Here is a 23,093-nt window from a genome sequence, read left to right as displayed (position 1 = left end):
TGGTCATGTGGCACGGTACGTGGCGTCTCGCGTAATTTGTCATGAAGAAGCTATTTAAACTTTATGAGACAGAGATCAGGTGCTTCTGATTATTGTAATTATACTGAAGATTCTCCGTTACCCTCTTCCTAGCAAACTTCCTTGTGCAAGCTTTTCACAATTGACAGCGGTTAAATGGTTTACTTTGGATTCCTCTCTGCCCGTGTTACCTACTTCCCTACGACGACTTGGCTGGTCGTCGTATTCTGGATTGTTACTTGCCCGTCCTGCACCAGCTTTTCTTCACAGGTACGTTGTCTGAATATGCACAAGCTATTTCCACATGGATACATTGCCTGCACATGCACCCGCTATTCTCTTGCGGATTTGTTACCTCACTTCCATGTCAGGGTTGCCATGGACTTCTGTACATAGTTCTCGCACGTCTCTAGCCTCACATCCCACTTCGGGACTCCCCTGAAATTCTAGGTTGAATTCTTTTCGCTTGTTGCACGCCTCCCTTTCCTGACCGAGGCTACTCAGAACATTATGTTTCTCATCCAGTGAATTCCTCCAGTGAACCACCGGTTACACCACGATTTACACTGCTATCCAGGATCCTACTTTCCACTCTTCCAGGGATATTTGTTATTCAGTGCACAGTATTTAAGAATGCTTTGCAGCTTATCAACCAGTGCACCAACCCAACTCTAGTGCGTTCCTCATGCCGTACAGGGTTTAGTTCCTTACTAACCTTCCCTTAATTTCTCATTTTTTCCATTCCGTCTTCTGCACCCTGGACCATCTATTGGACTACCCACAAGCACCATTATAGTAAAAGGTCTAACTGAGGGGCATGATTCAAGGATAGGGTGGTAGGATTGCAGTCATACAGGTTCATTAGTTTACTCTTCTTTAACTTGCCTTCTCAAGGGCAGTCAGAAGGACGTACTACACCACTACTCAGGACGCTTAGGATCTTAATCCCAGGTCAGTCTAGTTTATCTCCAAGGTCTTCTTACTTTTCCTTATGGGTAGTGTCTGAATTATACTCATCTTTACAGCCAGGCTTTTTCCTGTACTTACGGATCCTGCGACCTTTCAAATGAATTGCTCCTCTCATTTTTTCCGTTATTAGCAGCTAGTGGGGTGAATCATTGGAAAAGTCTGTTATTGATTACAAGGTGTAAGGTCTTCCTACATATTAACCCGTCTTTCATCAAGGCCAGAGAGGTAATGGATGTTCCTGACGGTCTCAACCTTCTCTCTGGTAAGCCTTTTGCATTCCATTGCTCTAAGATCTGTGCCTTAATTGTGACAGTAAGTGAGAGGTACCCAGATATACTTTTCTGTCTCTCATTCACACCGGTGAGCCAGGCTCAGGCAGCCAATCAGGCTCACAGTTCATTCAGGCCATTCTTCTCCATCCAGACACTCACAACAAGGAATGTGGATTGGGACAAGCAGCCAGCCATTCAGCACTCCACACTGCATTCATGCCAGTTTCGGGCAGGGCTATCTCATTCATTGTGTCACACACCAGAAACCAGACACCCATAACATGAAATGTATATTGGTCACACACTCCATTCACCCAGGTCCCACCCCAAGAGAGGTCTTGCCACTAAGCTTCAGCTGTGGGCCAGCCTGCCCATATCAATGTATGGGCGACTATCCTTATTAAAAATTATTGTGGTCCCCAAATTATTGTACTACTTCAGCAACATCTCGATATGGCCTGTTCGCAGGTTCTTCACACGGTTGCGGTCTCTGACGGTGGAGTTTGTGTGGGGAATGGGAGTAGCCCGGATGAGTTGGGAGCGAAAGACCGAGCCGTATGAGTGCCGGAGAGGGTGAGGGTCTGGCTGCCCTGGATTTTGAGTTGTACTACATTGACGCACAGGCTCTGTTTGCTGGAAATTGTTATTTCCTGGAACCGGGACCAGTGCATCGAGATGGAAAGATATGGGCCGCTTCTAGAAAAGGGAACATCAATAACAGGTAAAGATTGTAAAGGAGCGGAATGGGCATTTTAGTACTAGTTTTCCGACACAGGGCACATGTGTTTATAAAGTTCTTTATACCGGAATAAATTCCTAGCCAATAGAATCTGTTTACAATGTTCTGATTACTTTTAGGACCACAATTTGTGTCCCAGGATTACAGGAAGGATCTACATCACCCTTATACAATAATCTAGTTCTTAGAGGGAAAAAAAAGGATAATTCTTTCACCTCCTTACTTCCTAACTTGTGACCTGATTAAAGGTTTCAGCCAGTAATGGATCATTACTGTGCAAAAGCTTAGTCTGGAATAATTTCTTCTTCTCTTTTCTTTTGCGCTCTGTAACACTTGTGTACGAGCGCAATATAAATAAAATATCATATCATACCATATCTTAACTGGGACTATTGGGTCAAGGTCTTCCTCACTTGTGACCTGATTAAAGGTTTCGGCAAGTAATGGATCATTACGCTGTGCAAAAGCTTAGTCTGGAATAACTTCTCCTTCTCTTTTCTTTTGCGCTCTGAAACATTTGTGTACAAGCGCAATATAAATAAAATATCATATCATATGCTAACTGGGACTACTGGGTCAAGGTCTGCTTCCCAAAAACCTTGAGTTCCTCTTCTAGATTAATCACAATTCTTAACCTCTTCTGGTTTCAGAATCATAGCCCTCTCCAGTATGCCTTGGGTGATCCGTTCCCCAGCTTTAATTTGGTATGCTTTATTTCCATTATTTTGCATCAATACTTTAACATCTCCTCTATAGACCCGATCAATAACTCCTGCTAAAACCTCTAGGCCATAGCGGCAGGCTAGACCTGACTTAGAGGCAAGATGGACATAAGTACCCCTGGTAGGAATAAGAATGAAATCTGTGGGGACCAACGCCCTCTCCCCTGGTTGAATTAACTCCCCCCTAATGCTATATATATCGATTGCTCAGTAGCCATAATGGAAGTGGAGGCTCTTTTGCTAAGTTTCTCAAAATAATGTTTAAACCTTTATTTAGAAACCAGACAGACATGAAAAAAATGTGGTACAGCAGCTCAAAGAGCATCCAAGAGGATTTACAATCCAGTATTAATATGACACAGTTATACAGTAACCTACATTTGTACAACAAAGCATTTTCTTCAAAATATATAATCTATCCATCACAATCCCACGTCTATTGGAGTCCACATCTTACTGCGTACGGGCTAAATAACTTCGAAACTGACCCCAAATGTCCTTTGGCCTGCATAGCACCATAGCCATTGCCACATATGCCTCCTCTCTTTCATTGGCGTATGTCAGGACCCTCAACTATTCAGTACATATAGGGGCTGCTGATTATTTCCAATGTCTCAGTATACATTTTTTCACAATATAGGCAATGTGAAAAAACCTATGGTCACTTGTAGAGATCTTACATTATCACCCAAGAGATATTTAGGAGGAGACTGGGGGTATGTCCACGATTTCGTGTAGCACCTCTGCCACTTCTTGCCAGAACCACATGACCCGCAGTCACTCCCAAAACATTTGCAATGAATTAACCACCGCCCTGCCACATTTTGCAAATTCAACACTCGTATCAGATGAGAGTCTCCTGGCATCACCCCCAGTCACGATCGCATCCATGCAGTTGTGCGTCTCAGGTGCCTGTGGGAACGACGGCTACCTGTGGTGGACCACCGCGCTCATCCGGCAGTATTGCAGGATTCTAATAGGGCTGCTTCCCAATTTAGCCACAAACTCTTCAACCATTACAAAGCGTCCATCCGGGTACACATCACCCAAAACCAGCTGTCCCTTCCTATCCCAGGATATCTGTATAGCCAAATCATAGGTAGGGAAAAGACCAGGACAACACCATAGGGGGACAGCCCCCCTATAAGGGCCATCACTTCAAGTCTGCGGAACAGCGAAGACCGTGCATTCACCATCGTACAGACTGGGTCAAAGGTACACAAATCTACATACCTGTGTGCAAATATGAGTGATTTGATATATCTGGATATAGTAGGTCTGTTAGAAACATCCAGGTTGGGTAATAAGTACATATTAGTCCTTTTAGACTATGCAACCCATTACCCTGAAGCCTTTCCCCTATGGAACAATACTTCACAGCAAATCCTGATACATTTACTTCAATTATTTTCCCAAACTGGATTTCCAAAAGAGATTCTGAATGATCAAGGGTCTATCTAAACTCATGGGTGAGGTAAAAGATATCTTGCAGATTAAAACTGATGGACTGGTTGAAAAATGTAACCAAACTCTGAAATACATCTTAAAGAAATGAGTCGAGGCAGATGGGAAAAATTGGGATATTATGATAGCCTCTGCGCTATTTGCTATTCGGAAAACTCCTCAGTCATATACCAGAGTTTCTCTCTTTGAGCTATTATATGGAAGGAACCCAGGGTTGTGTTGGACATGTTACGTGAGACCTGGGAAGAAGGGGAAAGGGCTACTATTCCATTGTCACAAACTGCCAAAGACTAAAAGAACATATGACTGCAGTTAGGATTATAGTACAAACTAACATGACTCGAGCTCAAGAGCATCAGAAAGAATGTTATAATAACAAGGCGGTAATGAGATCCTTTTCCATATGCCAAAAAGTGCCAGTTCTCCTTCCATCATCTGACAATAAGATTATTTCTAGTAGGCATGGACTGTATGAAGGTCTTAAACAAATGGGACCTTATAATTATAAAATCTCCCAGCCCGACAGAAAATTAAAACCCATATTTATCATGTTAACCTACTTAAATAATGGAAGGAAGACCCAGAGAGAAATACATCAGTCATGCTAACAAGCTTGTTATCTGAAGAGAATGACCTCCTCCGAGGAAGACCTCACTACCATCCTCTCCAACAACTTAGAAAATACCTCCCAGAGCCTACTTTTAGGAGATTTTAACCTAGGCCTAAAAAAAACCAAAGACCCCAAAGACCCCCAGGCTACCCTCATAAACAATACCCTGTCAGAATTAGGCTTTACCCAAAGAGTGTCCACCCCTACCCACAACAAAGGGCGAACCCTTGACTGGATAGCAGACCACAACTGTGTGGCTTCCATCACTGCTATCACCCCTCAACCATGGCCTGACCACCACCTCCTCACCTTCACACTCGAAGCCTCAAGCCCCATCACCAATAACTTATTAGCCACAGCTATCCCCACGAGAAGCAAGAAAAACATTTCAGTGGAAAAACTCATACCACTCATTCTCCTAACCTTGAACCAACTCTCAGCTACCTCCAACCCCCACTATCTTGTAGAAAGCTACAACAATATTATGCGCTCAGCCTTAGATGCTATTGCACCGCTAAAACTGAGAATATGTAAGCCAAAAAAACATTTGAACATCTGGTTCTCTGCCCACCTAAAAGCTCTCAGACGAGAGAAACGGAAAAAGGAACAAGCCTGGAGACAATGCCCGACTGACATCAACAAGCTGATCCTTAACAAAATAGCTTCCACCTATAAAAAAGAAATCATTATTGCCAAACAAGAATCTAATAACCAGAGAATATTACAAGCCAAATCCAGCACTAAAGAACTGTTCACTATCATCAAAGAGCTGGAAACACCTGTCTTAGTCCCAGACACTTGTGTGAAAGATAAGCAATGGTACACCAGTATCCAAAATGCCCTGTCCAATAAAGTTGCAGGCCTTCAAATCAAAATCAACAACAAGAAAGAATCAATGAATCAATGATTAACTCCACTAACACCTCCCTACGCCCCACCCATCAGAACCCTATACCCAACCTACTCACCCGCTTCAGCTTCTCCAAAGTCTCTACGTTAGAAGTGGAAAAAATCATACTGAGCCTTAAACCGTCAAATTGCCAGGGCGACCCTTGCCCCTCGCAAATCATCAAAGATGCGGCAAGAGACCTCTCACCATTCATTACCAAACTCATTAACGCCTCCTTCTCATCAGGTACCATTCCCAAGAACCTCAAAGAATCCTGGGTCCTCCCTCTACTCAAAAAACCCTCACTAGATCCTTCTATACCCACTAACTACAGACCCATCACCACCGTCCCCTTCCTGCTCAAAATATTAGATAACACAGCCTATCAACAAATACAAAAATACCTCGAACAAAACCATCTCCTAGGAATCTAGCAATCAGGTTTTAGACCCCAACATGGGACAGAAACTGCTCTCATCGATCTTAAGGCTAAAATCGGCACTCTGAGAGATAATGGGAAAACTTCTTTACTGCTTCTCCTAGATCTCTTTGCAGCATTTGATCTAGTTGATCACAAAATTCTATGCAACCACTTGGACTCGGCTGCCCACTTCTCCCAAGAAGCCATCGGCTGGATTGAGTCGTTCCTGAGCAACAGATCTATGCGTGTCTTTTCCACCTCGGCCTCCGCTGACCCCATCCCCATCACATGTGGGGTCCCTCAGGGTTCATGCGTCTCCCCCACACTGTACAACATGCTCACAAAGCCCCTGTTTGATGATCTTGACAGTCTGGGTATCACCTACACTAATTAAGCCGATGATACCCAGATCCTCATCCCGTTGACGGGAGATTACAACAAGGATTTGGCCTTGGTGAACAAGGTGTACCTCATCATCCAGGCATGGATGGCTTCCCACAGTCTATGCCTGAATGATGACAAGACTGAATTTATCATCCTCGGATCCACCCCTAATCTAAACAAACTGGACCATTACTACACCAGCTTCATTATAGACGGCAATCCCATCAAGGTAGCCAAGGAAGTCAAAACCCTAGGTATCTACCTGGACTCCGCCCTCTCCTTCCATAAACAGGTTAGCTCCATGGCCTCCACCACAGCCTACACATGTAAACTCATAAGAGCAGCCAAACCCTTCATATCCACTCAGAATCGCATGACCTTAGCCAGAGCCCTTGTACTATCGAAACTGGATTATTGTAACGCCCTTTATGTAGGAGCCAACAAACAGGTTACCAACAAAATCCAGACCCTACAAAATAATTCTCTCAGAGCAGCGCTTAGCATCCCCAAGAGAGAACACATCTCTAACATCAGGAGAACTCATAATTGGCTCACAACCACCGATAAATTCTTGCTCAAATTAGCCTCCTTAACACACAAATGCCTCAATAATGCAGTCCCCCTCTACCTAGCCGACAGAATAATAAGATACACCCCTAATAAGGCCACTAGAACTATCAACGCTAACCTGCTCACAGTTCCCAGGTTCAAACAAACCAAAATGGGCGGCAACAGCTTCCAGGTGAAAGCAGCCCAACATTGGAACTCCTTACCACCCTCCTTAAGGACACAGCAAACCTACCCACACTTTAGACGTAATTACATTCAGTGGCTAAAGAACAATGACCAATAACTGACTTCGCTCTTGTAAATCTTGTAAATATGTATAACCGTAAACTGTATTTCACTGTATCACTGTATCCATCGTAACTTACCTATGTACACACTGTAAATTAATGTACAGCACTGTAACTAAGCTGAGAATAACCATGCTGCTCCTGCGCCCTTATACCTTCGGGTCTGGCGCGCAATATAAATGAATAAACAATGAAGCCAATCAGTTAATCTCTCCTGAGATATCTTAGAATTATAAACAAGATCTATTAGACCTTCTACAGCAATTGCCTAATGTGTTTAAAAGTGAACCAGGAAGAGTGAAAGGAGTGTATCATTACATACATACTCCCCCTGGAAAAGTAGTTCATCAAAAACCCAATAGAATTGCTGAGAGTAGACAGCAAATCATCCAGGAGGAAATAGAGGCTATGTTGAAATCTGATATTATTGAACAATCACAAAGCCCTTGCTCTTCCCCTATTGTCCTAGTTGTCAAACCAGACAATTCTTGGAGTTTCGATTTCAGGAAAGTTAATGAAGTGTCACAGTTTGACAGCTATCCAACGCCCAGGATAGATGGCCTGATTGTCAGATTAGGGGATGCTGTGTACCTCTCACCATCGACCTAACTAAAGGATATTGGCAGGTGCCACTCAATCCAGGGCATACATCCAAGACAACTTTTTCCACCCCCTTTGGGTTATTCCAGTTTAAAATGCTACCTTCTGGGTTAAATGGGGCCCAGGCTACTTTCAGGCACTAATGGATCAAGTTTTGAGACCTTTGTCATCATTTTGTGGGGCTTATATTGATGACATTATTATCCATAGGAAAATCTGGCCTGAACATATGTCACATTTGTATCAGGCATTAAGATAAGCGGGACTCACTGCAAACCCAAAGAAGTGTTATCTAGCTAGATCTGCTGTAAAATACTTGGGGTTCTTTGAAGGAAACGGGTTGATTCAGCCTTAGACGGATAAAGTTTAAACAGTTATGGAAACTCCATCTCCAAAGACTAGAAAGGAACTAAAAGATTTTCTAGGCTTTGTTGGTTATTATCGCAGGTTTATTCCAAATTCTTCTTCTATTTCTGCCCCTCTTACTGATAAACTTAAAAATTCTGAACCACAGAAACTTAGATGACAGCCGGAAGACCAAAGGTGTTTTGATCAATTAAACATATATTGTGCAGCTAGCCTATTCTAAAGGTAGCAGATTTCAATAGAAACTTTATTTCCCAGACTGACGCATCACATATTGGTCTTGGGGCAGTATTATCTCAATGTCATGATGGTATGGAACATCCTATCCTCTATAGTAGTAGGAAACTGTTTGCCCGGGAAAAGAACTATGCTACTCTAGGATTGGAAGCCATTGCCATCAAATGGGCCATAACATACTTGAAATACTATTTAATGGGTAGAAAGTTCAGATTGATTACTGATCACTCTCCCCTTAAATGGTTAAGTTTAAGAAAAGATGTCATGCGCTGGTTTTTAGATCCACAGCCCTATTGTTTCTCTGTTGAGCATCGAAAAAGAAAAGAAAAGAACAAGGCAGTGTTGATTTCCTTTCCTGTTTCCAATAGAGGCTGAAAAAACCAGCAACATTACAAGAAGGGTATATCATGAATGAGCAATGATTGCCCCAGAAAACATGGCCTGGGAAACTTCTAGTGGGGCAGGAAAAGGCAGACACTTTCTGATCCCGACCCTGGGGGTGGTGTTCTTCAGAAGGATCACATAAGGGGGAAGCAGGTCAGGAGAAATGAGAGACCCCCTTGTTCATATTTCCCTGAAGCCCCACTATTCTAATGGCTTATTGTAAAACAATAGAAATAAGTAAACCTAATTTTTCTATTAGGGACTTCCAGGCCCATAATTCCTTATATACTAGGATGAAAAAGAGGGCTGAAAAGGGCTGTTGCAGGAGTGGTCAGCTAATTAATGCAGATGACCCACACCTAAGGGAGACAGAGAAGCTTAAAAGGCCCCCTCAGGTGCAGGCCATAGAGTTGATGGTGAAGAATAGAGGAGATAAGCAGCCGAAGCAGTGTAGTTCATGCTGGCAGCCCATGCAGAAGCTGGAGGAGAGAGAAGACACCGGGACCACTGTTTGGCAGATATCAGTTGCCAGCCCTGGGAGGGTCTGTGTCTCCAGAAATCTGAAGTGCAAAGGTTGTGCGATAAGAAGCGTGTAGGAGAGAAGCTTGTCCCTTGGTGATCTGTTATGCAGAGTCTTCACAGGGGGAAGCGTGCAGGAGGCTGTCTCAGATGGCTGGTGTGCATCCAAGGGCCTTGAGGATGGTTCTGGTGGCTGACGTGCAGGAGCAAGAGGAGTTCCAATTGTAGGTGACATGGACAAACGCTGACTAACAGAAGCAGTTTGACGGGTCGCAAGGAGAAACAGTAGTCCTGCGAGCATCAGGGGGAATGGAGGCAAACGTCTTACCTGGTGAGTTCACAAGCTAGTAGTGACCCGGAGTGATCCATAGCCGCTCATGTGTCACAAGCAGGCATTCGACGAGTGAGCAACGCTCGCTTAGAAGTAGTTCAAATGATTTTGAATACCGAACTATTGCAAAGCAGCACAAGCAGCCCTCGCATAAGAGTGAAAGTGATTCCCAAGTTAATTTTGAATACCGAACTAGGAAAAAGCAGCAAGAATCTGTCATAACAAAGCTAAATGACTATAACCTTAAAAGGGTGAGTGTGGAAAACCCAGCCACCCGAGGGGGTGACTTTGTTGAGAGTTAATACCTACAAGCATTGTCCAAGTCAAGAGAGACTAAAACTAAGGCAAATACAATTGAGCAAATATTACCAAAATCTCAAGCGGGCTAATGCAAGGTTCATACACTCTGAGACGTGTTGCCCATACTTTGTACAACGTACGGAAAAAGCTGGGATAAAAAGACATTGCAAAACCAAGGGAGAAGCAGGAAGAGACCCTATACCTGTCAGTCCTTGGTTTCTTGTTTAGTGGGGAAACAAGAGTAGCAAAACATCTGCCCTTCTGGAAATGGATATCCAGAAGGACAGCAGCTTTATTTACAGAAGAGTATTAAATAGCACCAATATGAATCTTATTTTCCTTGAAGACCTGTAAGAAGTTTTAAAGCTGTAATTTATTGAAAACTGTGAAGCTGTTGTGAACATCTTGTCGGTTGATCTTAACCATAAAAGCTCTTGTTGTGAAACGCTGTTCGGGCAGGGGAGTATACCCGCATGGCAAACCTTGAAGTTGAAGAAGTGCTACAAGGTGGTCCTGACAGAGACCATTTATGTTGTTTTTGGTGCTGAAGGAAGCGCTGTGTGAGGTTGTTGTACAAAGTTATATTTCTTTAGAAGTTATCAGAGTGGCAAATCATCCTGACCAAGACAATCATTGTTGTTATTGAGGAACTGAGAAGCTGTTCAAGGAAGAGGAAGAGCCCTATATCTTCTGTGTTGGGAATTTCTGTTGACAAGTTGAAGCTATATCAAACTGTGCTAGAACTTTGTTGCAAAGCAGGATTTCCTTGTTTTCTTTTCTTGAACTGTGAAGCAGGAACAGATAGAGAAGGATCAGAAGCTCGGCCAGAGAGTCAGAGAAGCCCAAGCAGGACGCCATGCAGCGTTAACCAGTAACAAGATGCAGTTGCTGCCTGGATCCAAGAGAGGGGCTGGGGACCAAACAAAGAGTGCCTAAAGAGGGTTGGGGAACCGATAAGAAGTAAAACCGATGACACACAGGTCGAGGACCCTAAGAGAAATGTAAGGACGCAATCATATACCACATCAGTAAAAATACAGGTCAAGGACCCTAGGAGAAATATAAGGACCTTGACATATGCCGTACCAGTAGACACTTGGCAGGGAAGTGAACCAAGTGTCCCGGGAGACCCATACAAAGGGGTCTGGGACAAAAGCAAAGAGGCTGATGACTCACGGGTCAAAGACCCTAAGAGACATAAAAGGACACAGACATATGCCACATCAGTAGTGTGAGTGGTCAGAAATGCGAGACATACACACAAGTGTAGTTTTCTCAGAGTTTGCCATTTATTAAATGAAAAGGAGTGATATAAACACATATCTTTCCCTATCATAATGAGGATGTCCCTACCTAACAAACTAAACTAAAGAAGGATGACCTAGTGTCCAAAAGGTCTGACCCTTACGCTAATACATACGACAAAGTAACACAAGGAATATTTGCCAATCTTCAATTCAACACCACAGTGCATATGTTCAAACTTATGTTTTAAAGGGTTCTATGTCATTTCATTGACACCCGTTTTTAAGACGGCTGTTTTTCCGCAGAATGTTTGCCGAAAAAAGTTTGACATTTACCCCTCCCAACCCCTCTGTTTTTTACCTATTTTATTTATTCCCAACCCCCCAAACCGTTTATATGCCCTTTCTGCGGAAAAACACCCATCGTAAAAACAGGTCTCGATGAAAGGACGGCATGTCGTTTTAAAGAGTACTTCTTGAGACCACAGTTGTATCACCTTCTCCTGGCTCAGTGCAGGAACACTTGTGGAAAAGGTCTGATTCAGCAAAGTTCCATTCAGTTGAACCCAAAAGTTATTTTCCTCCCAATACGTCCTTCCCTTGGAAAAATACCTCAATTCACAATTCACCCCTTGGAAAAATACTTATGCCAGATAGCAAAGCACTTCTTGTCTTCTACAATATCCTTCTTGCTAAGGCAAATGTCTTACTCACAACACACTTGTTCAAATTCAAGATAATTGATATCTTCCACGATATCTTTCTTGTTAAGGCCAGTTTCTTTCTCAGAAAACAAAAGTTCAATAACCAAGGAAAGTGTTCTCTTCAGGATATAAAGCAATCATTAGCACATCACACTTTTTCTTCCAACTGAATACTTTTGTCAAGATAGCAAAAATGTCTTCTTGTAAAGCAACAGTTTGTCAAAATGATAATAGTGGTAACACTTTCTTTCTACCACACCTTTTTCCACAAACACATTGTTTCAAAACATCTTCTACTTTCCTGGTTCACTCGCCTGCAGGATAAAAATTCCTACAACTACAATTGTTACTAGTGGCAATATCTGTTCCAGGACTCTCCACACCAGTATCCCATGTGAGGAGGACTGAGTCGCTCTCTGCAACTAATCCAGAACAGGACTGCAAGACTTGTCCTTGGCCTCAAGCCCTGGGATCGTATCTCTCCAGCTCTGAAATCTCTCCATTTGCTCCCAGTGGATGCAAGGATAAATTCAAAACCTTCTGCATTGTCCACAAGGCTTTCTGGGGCCTGGGTCCAAAATACCTTCAGCTATCCCTCCGCAAATACCTCCCTTCTCGAGCTCTTTGCTCCTCTACCTCCAACTCCCTCAGGGTCAGTCGTTTTTCAAAGAAACGAGCTGGGGGTAGATCTCTGTCTTCGGCTGTGGCCTCCCTCTGGAACAGCCTCCCTGCCACTCTAAAACTTGAGGAGAACCACCTCTGGTTCCGGAAGCACCTCAAGACCTTCCTCTTTTCTTCTGCCTTCGCTTCCCCTCTTCCCTGCTGATCTGTTCTCTCTTGGCACTGTGCATCTGGCCACCCTCTGTCCTCCAGGCCCAGGTACCTGCTCATCCTGCCACCATCCCGCACTGCCTCCGGGCCACCCCTTGCACTGGGGTCACAACCTAGCACTTACAAATTGCTTGCTGCACTACCACAGTTTGTTGCCTTTATTATTTATTTATTGTTTATTTATCTGTTTCTCCTTTGCTTCACACTTTCCACTTCTCACCCTTTCCATGCACTTTTCCCCTCCCCTTCTCCCATGCACTTGCGCATTTTCAATGTCACTGGGCCTAGTAAGATCGCAGTTTTGTTCTCCCCTGTTCCCCACCCTTGCCTTGTCGCGCTCTGAAACACTTGTGTGTGTACGAGCGCGATAGAAATAAAATATTAATATCAATAACAATGACTGCCTCTTTTTATAGGCTCTTGACTCTTGGCAATATGGGTTACAGGTCCCCCCTTTGGTGTCCCACAAAAGGAAATTGCACCCTTGTTGCTTCTGTGTGATTTCTTTACAGCCTCTTGGCTGTTGGCAATGTGGGCTATAGGTTTCCCTCAATTGGTGTCCCATGAAGGAGGAATTACGCCCTGGTCGCTGTTTGTATTACTTTCTTTATTCGATATTCAAAATTGTAATTTGTTATCAAATGGCCTTCTTGGAGCACCCCGGGGTCACCTTTGGGTTTAGGCCAACTCACCGGTCTGTTTTGGCACCTCCGCTTCTTGGTTTGCTGATGCGGCAGACCTCACATATCCTGCCCACTCTGCTGACTGCATCCGCTTAACTTCAATGGACTGATTCTTCCTTCTACGAAGCTCTGACAGCTCCGGTGATTCTCTGCTTCTTCGCGCAGACCGCAGCGTCGCTCGCCTGAATGTGAGAACGCCTCCCCTTCAGCTGGCCTACCCTCTCCGATGCTGCTTCCCGCTGTGTACCGTCTGCACTGTTGCATGACTTCCCTTCTCACATCGGCATCAGCTGGGCTTCCTGCTGCTTTCACTGTGACCGTAGCACTCCAGTCTGCTTCAGCTACACCGTCCATACCTCTCCTCAGCTGCATTCCATTTCTCAATTTAAATGTCCCACTCAGTTGCTTTCCTTTACAACTAAACCGCTCATTCTGGTCAATAGCACTTTGGATCCTTATTAATGCTGAACCCCTCTTCCTCGTCCCAGTACCACAGACATACCCCCATCTCTGGAGGCAGCTGGGACGAGACCTGGGCCTACCCAGGAATATCCAGAAAAGCTGCACCTGTGTCCGACAAACTGAGGACCCGTTTTAACAAGAAACCTAGAGGCTCAAGTGGAGGATCTGGAAAACAGATCGAGAAGGGTTAACATAAGGATAAAATATCTTCCGGAATCAGTGACAGACCGGGACCTGAAGGGGGAGGTCCAGATGGTCATTGCAGGCCTCCTGGGGAGGGGGGCCTGGAATCAATAGAATTGGACAGAGTGCACAGAGTGGGGCGTCCCCCCCCGGGGCACCAATGCCAGGCCTCGCGATGTCCTGGCTGCATTTGCCAGATATGGGCAGAAGGAAGCGGTGCTGCGGGTGGCCAGGTGGTGAGAACCAGTGCATTATAAGGGGCAAGAGATCTCCCTGTTCCAGGTCTTGGCAAATAGCATGCTGACGAAAAGGAGGAACAAGGGTCCAGTCCTAAGGGAGCTTTCGGGGAGAGGAATAAAGTACAAATGGACATTCCCCATTGGTTTATTGTTTGAATGGGAGGGGGCCCAGAATCGAGTGACCACGCCTCAGGAAGCGGCAAGTATACTGCACTTGGAGTTGGAGGGGGGCGAGGCATCCGGAGGCGGTCCTTCGGTCGCACCAGGGCTTAGAGAGAGGCCCAGACCGTGGGCATGGTCAACAGTGGGGGAAAGGAATAGAAGAAGAACCTCTTTGAGGGGTCCCCGGAGAGAGGGAATCTGCAGGGGAGATTAGAGGACCCGGGTAAAGGATCGGGTTGAGTTTGTGGGCATGAGCCTTGGAATTTGATTAGTGGGGGGTGGTGGGGGAATGGGCATATAATGGAGCCAAGGAGGGTAGAGTAGAAAACATGTTGGATCAAGAAAGCACCGTTAAGTCCGGTGGGGCAGGGTGGTGAAGAGGGTCAAAAGGCCCTCCAAGTTGGGGACAGGGGTATGAGGGGGGGACCAGAGTGTCTCAACAACTAGAGCCTACTGGGGGTAGAACACTGCATCAGAGTGGCTGGGGGAGGGGGACGGAGGGAAGGTGGAGGATGGTTTCCGCCTGAGGAAAGTCCTCAAGGGGGGGCAGAGAGCCAAAAACAGGGCTGTGTCAGTTCCTTCCCGCCGAGTTCCAATGGATGACTCATAATGTTAGGGGCTTAATACCCCTCTTAAACGGGCTAAGTTGGAAACGTTTGTCAAATTGCACACCCCGGATGTACTTGCCCTCCAAGAGGCCCATCTCCTGAGAAAGGATCAGGGGCATTTGCAGTTGAGGGGCTTCTCTCAGATACTTTTCGCCTCCGGACCTACGAAAGCAGGGGGGTCGTGCTGGAGTGGGATTCGACTTTAGAACGCTGACGTCCTCAGGGATAGAAACGGGAGGTATGTCTTGGTTAGAGGGAAATATGCGGGTATGCCTTTCAATATAGCTTTGGTGTATGCTCCTAATACGGGCCAGGATCGCTTTCTACGCAAAACTTTGGGACTTCTGGAGAATTTTGCAAGGGGACAAATCATTCTAATGGGGGATCTAAATCTGGCCTGGGACAGACGCCTAGACAGGACGGTACACGAGGGGGTGGGGGGCGGTGCAGTCGCCTCGCCCCAACTCCGGGATCGGGTGGAGGAGATGGGGCCGCGGGATGTTTGGAGGGCCCTGCGAGGTAGGGAGGAGGGTCACACGTTTGTGTCTGGGGTTTACGGGTCCCAATCCAGAATTGATTATATTTGGGTCTCAGCAAGCTTGGTGGGGAGGGTGGAGATGGTAGAGGCGGGCCCCCTGGGTATAGCAGACCATAAAATAGTGCAGATGAAGTTGGGCCTGGGGAGGCGTACCCGGGGCGTGTGGAAGTGGAGATTCCCCGAAGAACTCCTGAGAGATCCGGTGATTCTGGAAGAGATTGGGGGGAAAATAAGGACTTTCTTTGAACTGAACAATAGTACAGACACAAGCCTGGGCACGAGGTGGGATGCCTTCAAGGCAACGTTAAGGGGAGAGCTCATCGCCCTGAAGGCAGGCAGGAATAGGCAATTGAGGCAGCTGGAGGCACAGTTAGAAAGGTAGGTGGAGTCGGCAAGGCTCAGGTTGGGGGAAGCGCCGTCTAGGAAAGCATATAGGGCATACAGGCTAGCCGAAGGCCAATTGCGGGTGCTTATGGCTAAGAAAGCAGAAAGGGCCATGCTTATGGTCAGGCAAAAGTATTATGCGAAGGCTAACAAGGCTGACTCTTTGCTGGTGCGCCTCCTTATGGGAGCCCAGGAGCAGAAGTTGATCTCGGCCTTGAGGGATGAAGGAGGGTTCAGACTCAATCGAACAGAGGACATAGTGGACCGATTAGTTGGTTTTTATTGTAATCTATACTCCTCACAGGTGCCCCGCCCCAACTGCAAAGGGATTTCCTGGCGGCTCTGCCCCTACCTAGCTTGCCCTGCATGGCAGAGGAAGAGTTGGGCCGCGATATACCAGAGGACGAGGTGAGACACATAATAGCGTCGCTGCCGCGCAATAAGGCCCCAGGGCCGGACGGTTTCCCTGCGTCTTTTTACAAGACTTTCTCCCAAATTATCACTCCGCACCTCACGCAACTGTTTAACTCCTTCAAGGCAACTGGCAGAATCACTCCGTCCATGGAGGAAGCTAAAATTACTCTTATTCATAAGCCCGGGAACGATCCCGAAGAATGCACTGCTTATAGGCCAATTGCGCTTATTAATACGGACGCAAAACTGTACACTAAGATATTGGCGAAGTGACTCGAGGGGCATCTCCAGGCACTGATCGGCCCGGATTAGACAGGGTTTGTACTGGGGAGGCAGCCCTCAGATAATATTCTGGTGGATAATATATGTGGTGGAAAAACCCCAAAAGATGGCCACTCCAGCAGTGCTCCTGGCCTTCGACGCGGAAAAGGCGTTGTTTGACCGGGTGGAGTAGTGGTTCTTGTTCCAAGTTATGGAGAGAATGGGACTGGGGAAAGACTATATTAAGATGGTCTGGGCTAACTACCAAAGCCCCTCCTCCTGTATTTCGGCCAACGGGACAACATCAAACCCATTTAGCCTAGGGAGGGGAACCAAACAGGGGTGCCCACTCTCCCCCTTGCTCTATGTAATCTACCTTGAGCCTCTACTGCAGGTGATTCGGGAGGCGGAGCTTATACAGGGTATATCATTTGGAGGAGTTCAGCATAAAGTGGCAGCCTTCGCGAACGACATGCTCCTCTCCCTCACAAGTCCGAAGGCGAGCATGGAACTCTTGACCAGATTCGCGGAAGTATCGGGTTTGCGGGTCAGCTGGCAGAAGTCTGAACTCATGAACCTGTCTTTACAACCGAGGGAGGCCGCAGAGCTTAACAAGGGATCCCCTTTCAAGTGGTGTCCCGGGGGAATAAGGTACCTGGGGGTGAAAATTACCCCAGTGCTGGAGGGGTAGTATACAGCAAATTATGCCCCCATGCTGAAGGCAGTCAAAAGGGATCTACGGAAGTGGAACTCCCTCAAAATATCGTGGTTGGGGAGAGGGGAAGCCTTTAAAATGGCGATTCTTCCCCGGCTGCTTAATCATTTTCAGGCTATTCCGCTTCGAGTCCCCTCAAGCTTTTTTAGAGAACTGGACAGGGCGGCAAAGGAATTAATGTGGGAGGGTAAGAAGCCGCGGCTGGCCCAACGCCTAATGACCGCGTCAAGGAGGGATGGGGGCCTGGGACTCCCAGATTTTCTCTGGTACTATGAGGCTGCACAACTAAGGGTGGTCAGGGAGTGGTTCTCGGGTGAGCATAGGAAACAATGGGTTTAAATGGACAGGGCAGTCACCCGGCATCATCTATGGGAGGTCCTCTGGCTGCCGCGCCACCTTAGGCCGCCACACATGTACCTTAGCGCTATAACGAAGGGTCTGACGGTTATCTGGGACGCTGCTGTGGAGAAGTTAGGGATCACGACGTATCCCTCCCCTTTTACCCTGATATTTGGCAATAAAGAATTTGCCCCCGGGTTGGAAAGAGGGGCCTTCAGGAAGTGGGAGGAGGGCGGTTGGACATGTTCCGGTAACAGCAGGTGAAAACATACCTAGAGTCCAAGCAGGATTTCACCCTGGGAGAAGGGGAAAGGCTCAGGTATTTTCAGATCAGACACTGGGTGATGACGGAGGAGATAAGAAATGCGGCTACATGGGCTCCTACTCAGTTTGAATGGTTCCTTCTTACGCATGAGAGGGCTAGGGGGTTACTCTCTGACCTCTATAGACTTCTAGGGGACGCTCTCCCGAAAACTGACTGGGCATACATGGGTAGATGGGAAGAGATTCTGGGAATGAGACTGGAGAGAGAGGAGTGGGAGAGGCTGTGGAGGGGGTTACCGAAGTGGGCAAGTGCGGCGTAATTACAGGAGGCATGGTACAAGTACATCTTCGGCTGGCACTACACGCCAGCCCGGCTGCACGCGATCTACCCAACAACATCTAAGGAATGCTGAAGAGGGTGCGGCAGGATGGGATGGCAGCCCATATATGGTGGGACTGCCCTAAAATCAGGCCTTACTGGAGCAGCATTTTGGAGGCACAGGAACAGGCATTCGGAGAGGGAGAGGCCTAGTTAAGGCGAGAACTATGTTTACGCTAGGGGCAATGTCCACCTTTGCGCAGAGGTGGAAGGGGCCCTCGATCCCAACGGAGCAGGATTGGTTGAGGAAAATGTGGGACCTGGTAGCCATGGAATGGGCCACTTTTGTGGTCTACAACAATCTGGAGAACTGTGCAGCGGAGTGGGGTGAGGCGCTGACCTATCTGAAAGGGGAATTCAGAGAACAGTGTTGCCCAAACTGCTGGATCTTCTTGGTTGATTATTTTCTTGGGAATGAGGCGGACCAATTGGAACTCCGGGGCTTTCAGGAGGGGAGTGAGGGGGGATTGTTTGAAGTTTGTTCTGTATGTTATAAAATAATAAAAGATCATTAAAAAAAGATGTCACCAATTCTCCCTGATATGAGTCCCCTCCCATGTGATCTTCCCAAATAATACCAACCCCAGGGTCAGGATCAGGTAGTCCTGCCTTCCCCATGCCACATGAAAGGAGGCCCATACCAGGTTTTCACTGATAATCTCACTAGATTCATCACAGTAGACACTTGGTTGGAGATTATCCTGGAATGTCAATACAAAGGGGTCTGGGACCGAAGTGAATCACAGAAGCAAAGCCAAAGTAAAGGGGTCTGAGACCCGGAGAAAACCAAGAAACGAGAGAGAGAGAAAGGATCTGTGTAAATATGCTGTGTGGATCAGTACTTGGCACAGGAATACACAAGGTGTGTTCAGTTGGACATTGAGTAGAAAATAAACAGTTTCATATATCCTATGTAGAACAGTACCTGGCAGGGGAGTACAGCAGGTCTGTTCAGTGGGATATTGAGTAGAGAACCACAGAGGCAAAGCCAAAGTAAAGGGGTTTGGGACCATAAGAACACCAAGAATAGAGAGAGTGAAAGGAACTGTCAAAAATAGTCTGTGTGGAACAGTACCTGGCAGGAGAGTACACCAGGTCTGTTCAGTTTACCATTGAGTAAGGCTGGGGAAGGGAACCCACAAAAGCAACACACCACCAGGGACTGGGAACCATATGAAGTTGGGCAAGGCCCACAAAAGCAAAGCACAAGGGTCATGCACCCACACAAGGGCGACAAAATAGCTAATCAGGGGGCTGAGGCCCAAAGCACGTCAGAGACAGCCCAGAGTCGTCTGGGACCTACGTGATGGGCAAGAGAAACACAAGAAGCAGAAAAAAGGGGTTGCGGATCCATTGCCAAAGGAAGAGACACTTTTTGAGTTTAATAGTCACGTTTGGCAGGATATTGTACCAGACTTGACACTTCAGTTTTAAGTTGAAAAAAGACACCAGGGGAAGAGACTTTCCCCCCTTTTGGCAATTAAAGTATTTTTGTGTGCTAAAAAGGGCAACAGTTAAGTCTGGCAGGATAGTGAACCACACTACGTTTGGAAATTGAAGATAAGAACAGGGGGGGAGAGACTCCCCCACCTCTTTTGATACATGGGAACTGTGTTTAAATAGTCACTGATTGTGCTCTCACTCTACGAACTTAACTTTAAAGGTCTGCATCTAGAACAACAGAAGCCTCCTTCTGGACCAAGAAGACGCTGTGATGAATCCAATGGTGTCATCACTCCTTTCTCTGAGATAGCCTCCCGCTGTGTGGCCAGGGGGTGGCAGCTGCTACCTGATCCTGACGCTGGGGGTAGCTATATGAGGGAGGACAACCTGTAGGGAGGTGACTCTTGGGGAGAATAGGTGACATCACTGATGAAAGTTGCATGCGCCACCTTTCCTTCCAGGGAAGTTTATTCTATGACCCAATGCGTAATGGCATACTGTTACACTCGTCCCCAAGCTTTATGTAAGTCTCCTTTTGTTACTCTCCAAACTCCCATGAGGGATAGTGTATGGACAACTGGGATGAGGAAGAGGCAGGGAGTAGTGAGGGTTACTTTCAACGAAAATCGTTATCCACTCTCTCATGACCATTTGGGAAATTATCCCATGATCACTGACACGAGGAAGAATCACAGAGTAATGAAGATTATAAGGCCCAGAAGACCGAAGCAACAGTAGTGTTGTTGGAAGATGAATAAGCAAGACAGGAAGTTCAAATACAGCCCAGCTACAGCTGACAGTGAGAAGGAACAGGAAAAGGAGAGGAGAGCTGCAATGCTGTAAGGCAGCGCAATCCTAAAAAACGCTGAGTTCCAGACTGGGGGAGAGCACGCAGCGGCAGGCGACGTGAATGGCGAATCCGAAAGAGGAGAGGAGAAGCCTGGGTGCAAGCGGCTCAATGCTGAGAAAGAGCAGTGGGAACCGTGCACCACGGAAAGAGAGACGCAAAGGTACAGCGTTTAACCGGACGCATACAAAGTCAATACACGGATGTAGACGGGAGCGAGGAAACACTGGAGGCAACTTGTAAACCCTGGGAGAATAAAAGGGTTACCGGGTTGCCAGCGAACAGGTGCCGCTCCATAAATGTACTGCGGCCGGAAGAGAACCAAAGCGAGGGGAGGCCAGGGGCTACCGGTGAACCCCAAAGAACACAAGTGGGTTACCGGATGGTCTAATAAAGTTATTAGCTTCTTGAAAAGGCAACGAGAGGTTAAAAGCAAAACTGTTCTAGAAATAAAAGGATTTGTAAAGCAAGTCGTGAATGGGTTAGTGAAACCCAACCTTAAAAAGAAAGTAATTTATGTGATAAAGTCCTGGCAGGAAAGTATACCAGGTGAAGTTAAGTATTTGTGTGGTAAGGTCCTGGCAGGGAAGTATACCAGGTAAAGCTAAATATTTGAATAATAAAGTCCAGGTGGGAAGGTGTACCAGGTGAAGTTAAGAGTTTGTGTAACAAGGCATGGCACAAAAAGATGCCAGTGAAGATTAATGAAGAAATAAGTAATAAAGAATCTCAAGGAGGATCATACCCTTGGGATTATGAACTGTAGTGAAAGTACACAAGGAAAGAAAAGTCCTTAGTAAGAGACATACCCTCAAGATTTGTAACGTGTTAAAGAAGATGAAGACAAAGCATGGGGAAGGGAACTCTTCCCCAAGAAAACAAAGATACCAAGGGGAGAGAGTAATCCTTTTGGAGCCTGATTATTCTTTTAAACTCATAATAGTGGAACAAGGAATCTGGGGAAGGAAGTTATTCTCTGGAACTTTGAATGTTTTTCATTGGAACCCTCTTCGTTGGATTTGAACTTTTGTGTTGAACTTTAATTTGGGCACTTTTGAACATCAAGAGACAATGGGCCTCATTCTGACCCTGTCGGTATCCTGGTGGTAGAGCTGCCAGGATACAGGCATTTGGTACTTACCTTTACCGGCCCTCAGTCAGGTGGCATTGCAGCCGGATTACGTGTGCCGGCGGGACCATGTTCATCCCTATTCATGGAGTCCGATAGCAGAGATGCTCGGACCATCATGGTGCATCGTGTGGATATTGGTCCTGAGAGGGTCTTTGCTGTTCCAGACCATGGGCCTCATCATGAGGTTGGAGGTATCCATGGCGCTATTAGCGCCATGGCTGCCTCCAAACTCGTTCCGACTCTGCGGTGAATGGAGCAATTACCGGTCCATTCCAAGGTTGGCGGGACCGTTAATTCCCCATTCACCAGGGCCATTCCCCATTCCCATTTGAGCCCCCATAGGGCGCAATGGGAATGGGGACGGCCCTAATAACGGTACCGCAAACTGCAGTACCGTTATTAGCTGCAGAGTCCCTTTGCGGGTCCCGTCCTTAACACCTGGAAAAACCAGGCGTTAAGGGAGGACCCGCAAAGGGAACTCATAGTAGGGCGGTAAGGGATTACCGGCACCGGTGCCCTTACCGGTTCCGGTAATCCCTTACCGCCCACCTCGTAATGAGGCCCCATGAATGCAAAGGTGTCATGCACAGATCCTGGAAACTATGGCAGTGTTGGAGATTCCATTGATGTGCCATCACGTTCTAGACCGCCGTCACATCCGTGGTCTAGTCTTTTCCAAGATGGCCGTCGCAGCTATTTCCTTCAGTGCTTGCTACGGCTCGGAGTGTTGCAACCCTTGCCTTCAGGTTCATGCGCTCGTAGTTCGTTATTCTTGTGTCCTCTGCATTTCTGGCTGCTTTTCCCCCCGGTTTCTCTCACTCTGCCTGTGCACCGTTCTGTTCCCAGCGGGCGGAGTCCTGGTTCCCGGCTCTCCTGTGTGCTTCGCTCAGGCTCCGCCGGCTCTCCCTCCTGTTTCTCCTTTTTGGGTTTACTCTTAGTTTCTCCCTTTATTCCAGTGCTTGTTGCTTGGTTCCCTTTGCCCTGTGGTATGCCTGTCTTGGACTTTACCTGGATTCGACTTGGAGTGTTCTGCTATGACATTACTTTCTTCCTTACAAAAAATTCAGTCATCAGACTTAACGGAAGCCTGTTCTTTAATACCGCTTCTCTGGGGAATCCTGATACCATCTCTTCACATCTGGTCATCCACCAACATCCTCGCATTTTACACCAACCCAG

This window comes from Ambystoma mexicanum, chromosome 1q (genome assembly GCF_040938575.1).
Source record: "Ambystoma mexicanum isolate Mex_15411 chromosome 1q, UKY_AmexF1_1, whole genome shotgun sequence".
In the NCBI taxonomy this organism is placed as follows: domain Eukaryota; kingdom Metazoa; phylum Chordata; class Amphibia; order Caudata; family Ambystomatidae; genus Ambystoma; species Ambystoma mexicanum.
Note: the sequence above shows the minus strand (reverse complement) of the source record.